The 6,761-nt window shown below is 45.9% G+C and overlaps 1 pseudogene; it reads left to right on the top strand.

The window, feature by feature from the left end:
- Window positions 1-753: 753 nt before the first annotated feature.
- LOC147451997 (uncharacterized) lies at window positions 754-4,578 on the top strand (annotated as a pseudogene).
- Window positions 4,579-6,761: the final 2,183 nt, after the last annotated feature.

Raw genomic sequence — 6,761 nt, 5'->3', positions numbered from 1 at the left:
TCTCATCTGCACTCCAACTATCAGGTACTTCTTCTTTCACCATGTATGGCAAGCGAGGAACCGTCGTGTGTTTGAAAGAGATCTTGATGTGGCAAGCCTCTCGAAGATTATACAAGAAAACAGAGTGCAAGCAAGACTCGAAAGACTGGTCTAGGGTTACTCATGCTGCATTGTCAACCTGCATTAAGTAAAATCTTAGTACTATAGTTCACCTACTTTGTTAAGCCGGTGATGTTAAGCCTCGATGAGAGGTGGTAGACATCCAACTTGTAATCTTCAGCGCCTCAAGGCTCGGCCTAAGCTTGAGGTTGTTTTGTAATTTTATGATGTGCGTAATACAATTCCCTCACAAATTGTGAGTTTTGGAAAAAAAAATCTTAAGCCAAATGCAATTGGAAATATTTTCTCGAGCCCATCAATCACTTCACTATAAAAGAGTTGATTCATTTTCTAGAATCTTACCACCCTGAGTTTTGCATTTTAAATGTGTTGAAAAAGTGAGCCAGCCTCAGGACTATATACACATGAACATTTAAGAAGCCCGTTCATGGGATTGACGGCGCAGAATTGGGGTGCGATCGGCGAGATGATCTGGATCGTCCGCGTGGCGGGGCCGGGCTCGGGGTAGGAGGTAAACCCGGGCGACGAATGGCGGGACGACGTGGCCTCGGGACATGGGTGAGATGGCGACGGACGATCCACGTTGGCACGAATTATGACCGGGGGGGGGGGGAACCGATGGGATCACCCGCCATGATTTTGAAGTGGGGTGTGTCACCTCACCTTACCTCAGGCAGTGAGGGGAGCCTACAGATCGTCCCGCCATGTCGCTCGGGTTGCTTTCACTTTGCACCTCGTAGTACAGCTTGCAAGATGGGCGTTCAACATTGCCACCTCTGTTTTGGGGTTTGAGGGGGTGTTTCAGGGCATCGCGTAGGTCTGTCCAGGGGGTTTCAAGGGCATCGCGGGCAAGGGGGAGCTCTATCAAGGATTGCGAAGAGATGGCGGGCAAGGCTAAGAAGGGAGGGAGGACGGGAATGAGGGGCGCCTACTCTACACCTCCACCAAAAAAGCCTGCTGGAAGGGCTGGGGAGGGAGCCAAAAAGCCGCCTGCGATGAGAGCCACGCGGTCGAGGGCGGGACCAACGCCGGTTGAGGAGGTCAAAGAGGTGGGGGGGGAGCCTTGTGCCATGTCTCAGCCCAATGTTGTTCCGGAGCCTTCACCGGTCAAGACTGCTACTATGACCGGGGAACGGAAGAAGAAAGCCGGGAAAGGACCAAACAATGACGATGTTCCTCCATTGGCGGTTGTAGAACCAGAGCCATGCAAGCGTGCTGCTATTGTGCCCAAGTAAGGGAAGAAGGCGGCTTTAAAGGCCCAACAGCCAGAACAAGTAAGACAGTTCCCGGGTTTACCTGTGAATGTCCGGGTTTATCTGTGGACGTTTGGGTTTATTTGTTCCAACGTGTGCAGGGTTTGAAGATTGCAACGCCTCAGGGCCAAGATGCTCCTCTATCGTCGGCAGATGTACCTCGAGAGGCGTGCCAAGGTGCTGCTTCAAAGAAAGCTCCAAAGGCCCCAAAGGCCCCAAAGGAGATCCAACGCACAAACAGGTAGGACTCTTCCTGTAGATGCCCGAGTTTATCTGTCATTGCCCGAAGATTTGTATGGTTTAAGGGAAATTTGTGCCTGCTATTAAGTGTGCACATGTGCAGGGTTTGAAGAGAGCAACTCCTTTGAAGATTGATGCTCCTCTGTCGGCGGATGTACCTCGAGATCCGTGCCAAGGTGTCTGATCAAAGAAGGCTCCAAAGGCCCCAAAGATTGCAACGCCTTTGAAGATTGCAATGCCACCGGGCCAAGATGCTCCTTTGTCGGCTGATGTACCTAGAGAGCAAGGCCAAGGCTCTCTTTTGAAGAAGGCCCCAAAGGTCCCAAAGGAGGCCCAACCAACAAAACATGTAAGATTTGTGCAGGGTCAAGATGCTCCTCTGTCATCGGATGTACCTCAGGAGCCATGCCAAGATGCTAGTATGAAGAAGGCCCTGGCCCCAAAGGCCCCAAAGGAGATCCAACCAACAAAACAGGTAGGAGAAATTCATGGGTATATCTATCAGTGCCCGAGTTTCCTGGGTTTATCTGTCAGTGCCTGAGTTTCGCTAGCTGTTAAGTGCTGCTAGGTGTTTAAGATGTGCAGGGTTTGAATCTGGTTAAAGGATCAGGCGCGTTGAAGGCTCAAAGAAGCGGCCAATCAAAGGAGGTGAGCGGCACAGCGGGCACCCGAACAGGGGCTCCAAAGGCTCCTAAGGCTGCAAAGGAGGACCAACAAACTAAAATGGTAGGACTGTGCCCGGGTTTATATGTCAGTGCCCGGGTTTACCTGTCAGTGCCCGGGTATTGTGCAATATTTTTGAAAATTGTGTTGGCTGTAAGGTGTTCACGGGTGGCAATGTGTGCAGGATATAATTGTGCTTGAAGGATCAAGTCCCTTGAAGGTTCAAAAGAGTGGTCAAGTAAAGAAGTTGAGTGGCACAGCAGGCTCCGAGCCACCCAAGACACAGGTATGCAACAAACGGCCCTAGGCAGACTATTGCAATGAAAGTGTGCCTTGCAAGTGTTTTTGGTCCTTGCACCCGGGTTTATGTCTGAGTGCATTGTCATAGGTGAACAAGAGAAAGGCCAAGGCCGATGTGAAAGAGAAAGAAGGTACGGCGGTCCCCTAGCAACAAAATGTGAAGAGGTTGAAGAGGATGAAAGAGGTGGAAGTCCGCGATCCCGTCGAGCAGAAACTTGTTGTTGATGAGGTAAGCCCCTCAATGTGCAAGAAGCCAATGAATTGTCTTTTTTTATCTTATGGTTTTCCTCTTCTTTGATAAAATGGTTAGGTCAAGGTGAAAGGGCACACGGGCAAGGAGCGGTTGGAGAAGGTGCCGGAGGTTAAGATTGCTGTAAAGAGGGATGGTGTGAAGAATAAGGCTAAAAATCATGTGGAGACGGGGCAAGAGGATGAAGGGCTGGCGGATAAGGCTCTTGCCCTTGTCGGCTCTTCAAAGCAACCCAAGCTTCAAGTAAAGAGAGCAAAACAATCAGGGGCAAGCTGTACTACCTCCACAACTGTGGTAAGAAGTCCCTAGGTTTATCTGTCACGGCATGGTGTGCAACTCTCTCTCTCTCTCTCTAGTATTCTTATTGCCCGGGTTTATCTGTTACGGCATGGTGTGCAACTCTCTCTCTCTCTCTCTCTCTCTCTCTCTCTCTCTCTCTCTCTCTCTCTCTCTCTCTCTCTCTCTCTCTCTCTCTCTCTCTCTCTCTCTCTCTCTCTCTCTCTCTGTGTCTAGTATTCTTATTGCCCGGGTTTACCTGTCAAGGCATGGTGTGAAACTCTCTCTTTCTCTCTCTCTCTCTCTCTCTCTCTCTCTCTCTAGTATTCTTATTGCCCGGGTTTACCTGTCACGGCATGGTGTGTAACTCTCTCTCTGTCTAGTATTTTTTATTGCCCGGGTTTATCTGACTTGCTTTTCCTTTTGTATTGTATTGGATGTAGACGCCTTATGTTGAGGTTATCAATGGGGGTAAGTTGGTGAGGATTTGTCGGGCTGAACCACCATGTGCGAGTCGGAACACTCTCATGGAGAAGCGATTATGGATGATTCAACACTTAAAGAAAGTACATGGGCTTCATCCCTCAAAGGCTCGGAGGGCAGCCTCGAGGGAGTGTCAACAACAACGTGCCCAAGTCAAGTATAAGAGATCAGGTACGGGCCCAACAGCGCTTTAAGGATGTGAGTCGAAAGTTTGCAGTAAATCGCAAGAGGATTGAGGAGAGAGCAAAGAATAGGGCAGCCCTCACTTGGGACGTTCTTTCGCGCAAGGCTCAAACGGCGATGAAGAAAGATACTTTTATCATGCAGTTTGTGGCCAACCACATGAAAACGATCGATCAAAGGGAAGAGGCAATGAAAAAGGAGATCAATAGTCACGTGGAGGAAGGCTACAAATCTAGGGTAAGTTCTATGGTCATAGAAGCCAACTTTACTATTTTAATCGGGTTTGTGTTTTTGTAAGTGCCCGAGTTTATTGTATGTCTGAGTTTAAATTAATCTGTTTTATTACAGCGCCGGATCAAAGTGGGGACCTTGATTGTTCGTAGTGACGAGGATAAAAGCAGTGGGGGGAGTAGCGGAGGGAGTGATGAGTCTAACCAGGATGGGAGTGGGGATGATGATCCCGATTATGGTAGAGATGGGGATGCCGATGATGACGATGGTGGGAGTGACACAAGTGGTGGCGGTGATGACATAAGTGGTGGGAGTGACATAAGTGGTGCCGATGATGACGATGGTGGGGGTGACACAAGTGGTGGCGGTGATGACATAAGTGGTGGGAGTGACATCAGTGGTGGCGGTGATGACGATGGTGGGGGTGACATAAGTGGTGGCGATGATGATGGTGAGGATGATGGGATTGATGACGAGGATGACGGCGGTGGAAGTGGCAAAGGGGAAAGTGAGGATGGCGCCCAAGATGTTAGTAGTGACGAGGATGAGGTGCAAGAGATTTTATCTTCACCTGCTTGAGATTGTTTTGAGTGACTATATCGTTTGTATGATTTTGTTTCACATAATTATCAGCTCTAACATGGAAAGTGAACTCTTCATTCTCTCCTCGGCTTATGCTAGGTGGTTAAAACAATTTTGTGTTACAAATTTTTTGGGTTGACATGTTATCCACGTTTACATGTTCGGATGTTAAATTAAGTCTGGGTTTATGGATTGCCTGGGTTGATATGTGTAACGGGTTTACTTTATCGGTTATCAAATAAGTCTAGGTTTTACGGATTTCTTGGGTTGATATGTTGTCAGGGTTGACATGTTATTTGTATAGTGGTTTGCATTCATGGTTTATATGTTATTTGTATAGTGTGTTGCAAACTTAGAAAATGCTGTTTGTATGAACTTGCATCACATACTCATTAGCTTTAGCATGCAATGTGTTGGCTTTCCCTTCTCTCTCTTGGCTTAAGCTATGAAATTAAGTTGCTTCATAGTTTGAATAGTGTGCCTTGGGCAGACATCCATGGTATGTGTGAAAGCTTGTGAAGTGCGTAGATTTTGTGGTTGTATTTGCAAGTTGTCATTCAAGTTGTATTTGCAAGTTGTGTTGTTTGGTATCATGGCAAATTTCACCATATGGTTTGAAAGCCTCTCTCTCTCTCTCTCTCTCTCTCTCACACACACACACACACACACACACATGAAAAATCATCCAATGTTTTATGAGGCCTCATCGTGTTTTATGTTTTGGTGCGTTAGTCATGCATTTGGTTTTCCTTGGACAAGTTTCAAAAAAAACATTGACATTGCCATTGTGCCTAAGCTATTAGTAGTGGTAGTAGTATCAGTGCTCATAGTGAAAATCCACAATGATGATGGTAGAAAGAGGAAAGGAAGATGCTGCCAAGAGTATAAGACAATCATACTAGAAGGACAAATCTCTTCTCCACTTGCATCACGTACATTTCTACAACTAAACTATTTTGATAGTCTCTCTCTCTCTCTCTCTGTTTGAACCTAATTGGTCTAATATTAACATAAAAAATTATTATTGTATAACTTAAATCTAACTATATAGACACTGCAATCTCTATCAAAGTTGAGAAAAACTATACACCTAATAGTTGCACAAGAAATACAATCCTAAGAGGGCATCAAGAATGACTTGCCACATAAAGAGGTAGCCCATGGTCAATTAAAATAGGTATGGAATTAAGTGTATAAAGTAGAGGTATTGAAAATTATTTTAGGGAAGGTAATGAGTCAAAATTCTCCATCACAAGACAAGAAGTAGTGCCGATAGGTTGAGAAAAACCCAAAACAGGTATAAGGTTGATTGAAAGAAAAACAAAAAGCCTATCAAGTTGTACAAAGTAAGAATAGTCCACTCCTTTACCACCATAATAATAAGTTTAAAACTTGCCTTATTCAGATGAAAAGAGATGGTAGGTGATTGAGAGGTCCAAGAATAGTACAAATAACCAAACATGGGATACAGAAACCCGGGCAAAACAGCAAGACAAGAGGCAGATGTTTACTGCTCAGTTTCAGGTGAAAAGATATGGTAGGTTATTGAGAGGTCCAAGAATAGTAAAAATAACCAAACATGGGATATAGATAAACCCGGCAAAACAGCAAGACAAGAGGCAGATGTTTACTGCTCAGTTTCAGGTGAAAAGATATGGTAGGTGATTTAGAGGTCCAAAAATAGTACAAATAACCAAACATGGGATACAGATAAACCCGGGCAAAACAACAAGACAAGAGGAAGATGTTTACTGCAGGGTTTTACAAAAGTACAATTCAATGAGCTGATGCCAATACTCCATGCAGGGTTTCCCCATCATTGAACTTCAGATCAAACAAACGCTCATCGTCATTGTTTGGTCCGCATACCATGAATGTAACAAGGCATTCATAAGGATCAGACCCATGAAACAACAAGGCCTATCGGCCTATCAATGCTCCTAGCTTTTCTTGAGCTCTTAGCCGTGGAGTCATAGGAAAAAATGCATTGCAATTGTGGCATGTATCGACCCCGTCGTCTACCAAGAAAGTCTTTGTGCAACAATGATGACAGTAAACCCGCCTTTGCGAAGCAAACCGAACTCGCTTACGGCCCATTTGATGCGTATGTCGCAAGGCACCCGTTTGTCTAGCAGGTCGTGTGGGCATCGTGATTTGCATATTTACTCCCTCTGGCCTAG

This window comes from Adiantum capillus-veneris, chromosome 8 (genome assembly GCF_014529385.1).
Source record: "Adiantum capillus-veneris isolate H3 chromosome 8, ASM1452938v2, whole genome shotgun sequence".
NCBI classification, from domain to species: Eukaryota; Viridiplantae; Streptophyta; class Polypodiopsida; order Polypodiales; family Pteridaceae; genus Adiantum; species Adiantum capillus-veneris.
This window is presented reverse-complemented; position numbering and strand designations above follow the sequence as displayed.